The sequence below is a fragment of the Ailuropoda melanoleuca genome, chromosome 6 (assembly GCF_002007445.2).
Source record: "Ailuropoda melanoleuca isolate Jingjing chromosome 6, ASM200744v2, whole genome shotgun sequence".
NCBI lineage: Eukaryota > Metazoa > Chordata > Mammalia > Carnivora > Ursidae > Ailuropoda > Ailuropoda melanoleuca.
The window spans coordinates 42,707,745-42,710,659 of record NC_048223.1 but is presented as its reverse complement, the minus strand read 5'-3'; the positions used below and the strand labels follow the sequence as shown (position 1 = coordinate 42,710,659).

The window sequence follows — 2,915 nt, the reverse complement described above, 5'->3', positions numbered from 1 at the left end:
GACATTTTCCCAAAGAGGTCATATAGATGGCCAACAGACATATGGAAAGATGTGCAACATCACTAATCATTAGGGAAATGCAAATCAAAACTACAATGGGGTATCCCCTTACCCCTGTCAGAATGACTAGTATCCAAAAGAAATGACAAGTGTCATTGAGGATGTGGAGAGAAAGGAATCCTCATGCACTGTTGGTGGGAATGTAAATTGGTGCAGCCACGGTGTAAAACAGGATGGGAGTACCTCAAATAATTAAAAATAGAAATGCCAATATAATTCTAACCATATATACCATGCATTCTATCCCTCATTCACCTCCTATTCCGTGTCTCACCACCAGCACACCCTGCTGCTTCCCCACAGAATTGCTTTTATTGCCCACAGTCTTTTGCCAAATTAGGACAGTGTCCAGGGCACTGGCTCCTTATCTTACTTGGGCTCATGCCAAAATTTGAGCCTTAATGCACCAAGTGCAGACCTTTTAGCCAAAGTTCTGACCTTTAGCCTTTTAGCCAGCTGTAGCCATTACTATGGGGCCAAAGGGATGAACAGTGATTATCGAACAGAATTGGGATTCCTAAAGTAACAAAAGATGGTGTGACCATTGCAAAGTTCACTGACTTAAAAGATAAAGATAAAAATATTGGTGCTAAACCTGTTCAAGATGTTGCCAATAATACAAATGAAGAGACTGGGGGTGGCACGACTACTGCTACTGTACTAGCACGCTCCATTGCCAAGGAGGGCTTCAAGAAGATTAGCAAATGTGCTAGTCCTGTGGAAATGGTAGCTGTTGATGCTGCAATTGCTGAACCCAAGAAGTAGTCTAAAACTGTGACAACCCCTGAAGAAATTGCTCAGGTTGCTACAATTTCTGCAAATGGAGACAAAGAAATTGGCAATATAATTTCTGAAACAATGAAAATGGTTGGAAGAGAGGGCGTCATCACACTAAAGGATAGAAAAACACTAAATGATGAATTAGAAATTATTGAAGACATGATGTTTGATTGAGGTTATATTTCTCCATACTTCATTAATATATCAAAAAGTCAGAAATATGGATTCCAAGATACCCATGTTCTCCTGAGTGAAAAGAAAATGTCTAGTGCCCTATCCATTATACCTGCTCTTGAAATTGCCTATGCTCAGTGTAAGTCCTCAGTCATAACTGCTAAAGATGATGGAGAAGCTCTAAGTACACTGGTTTTGAATAGGCTAAAAGTTAGTGTTCAGACTGTAGCAGTCAAAGCTCCAGGTTTTGGCAACAATAGAAAGAACCAGCTTAAAGACATGGCTATTGCTACTGGTGGTGCAGTGTTTGGAGAAGGATTGACTAAATCTTGCAGATGTTCAGCTTCATGACTTAGGAAAAGTTGGAGAGGTCTTTGTGACCAGAGATGATGCCATGCTCTTGAAAGGAAAGATGACAAGGCTCAAATTGAAAAATGTATTCAAGAAATCACAGAGCAGTTAGATGTCACAACTAGTGAATATGGAAAGGAAAAATTGAACAAATATCTGGCAAAACTCTCAGAAGGAGTAGCTCTGCTGAAGGTTGCTGGAACAAGTGGTGTTGATGTGAATGAAAAGAAAGAGAGTTACGGATGCCCTCACTGCTACATGAGCTGCTACTGAAGAAGGCATTGTCCTGGGAAGCAGTTGTGCCCTGCTTCAGGGTGTATTCCAGACTTGGACTCAATAACTCCAGCTAACGGAGGTAAAAAACTTGGTATAGAAATTATTAGGTGAACACTCCAAACATCTGCAGTGACCTTTGCTAAGAATGCAGACTATAGAAGGATCACAGATAGTTGAGAAAAATATGCCAATTTCCTCAGAAGTTGGTTATGATGCTAAGCTTGAAGATTTTGTGAATATAATGGAAGAAGAAATCATTGATCCAACTAATGTTGTAAGAAGTGCTTTCTTGGATGTGCTGGAGTGGCCTCTCTGTTAACTACCATAGAAGTTCTAGTCACCAGAATTCCCAAAGAAGAGAAGGACCCTGGAACGGGCAGAATGGGTGGAATGGAATGTGGTATGGGCAGTGGCATATTCTAATTCCTAGAATAGTGCTGAACCATTATTAATGAACTGTGAGAGGAAGCTTAAGGCAGAGCTCCTCAACAATAATTTCAGAGAAGTCAGTTGAAGGAAATGACTGAAGAAAAGCCTGGCTGATGTTTAAGAAAATCACCATAACCATCAGTTATAGTTGACAACATATAACGTTTGCTGCTGTCATTGTCCATGCCTACAGATAATGTATTTTGTACTTTTGAATAAAAAGATATTTATACCTTCCTGGTATCTGAGTACAAGAACCATGTACCAATGTACTGCTTTCAACTTCAATCACTGAGGCATTTTTACTACTATTCTGTTAAAAACAGGATTTTAGTGCTTGCCATCACCAGATGAGAAGCTCAGAAGCAGCCATTTTGTGGAGAGTAAGAATAATTGTGTACAAAGTAGAGGGGGGAAAAAGTAGAGAAATACCCAAGTATGTGACAACCTCTGTGTAACAAAAATTTGTTTAAAGTTAAAAAAAAAAGAAAGAAAGAAAAAAAGAAAGAGAGAAGAAAGAAGGAAAGAAATACCACACAACCCAGTAATTCCACTACTGGGTATTTACCCAAATAAAACAAAAGCACTAATTCAAAAAGATATATGCACCCCCATGTTTATTGCAGCATTATTTATAATAGTCATGATATGGAAGCAACTTAAGTGTCTCTCAATAAGTGAATGGGTAAGGAAGATATGACAAGGGCCCCTGGGTGCCTCAGTCGGCTAAGCATCTGCCTTCGGCTCAGGTCATGATCCCAGGGTCCTGGGATGGAGCCCCACATCGAGCTCCCTGCTCAGCAGGGAGCCTGCTTCTCCCTCTGCCTCTGCCCCTACCCCTGCTC

The 2,915-nt window shown here is 40.4% G+C and overlaps 1 pseudogene; it reads left to right on the top strand.

The window, feature by feature from the left end:
• Nucleotides 1-293: 293 nt before the first annotated feature.
• Nucleotides 294-2,064, top strand: LOC100477595 (annotated as a pseudogene).
• Nucleotides 2,065-2,915: the final 851 nt, after the last annotated feature.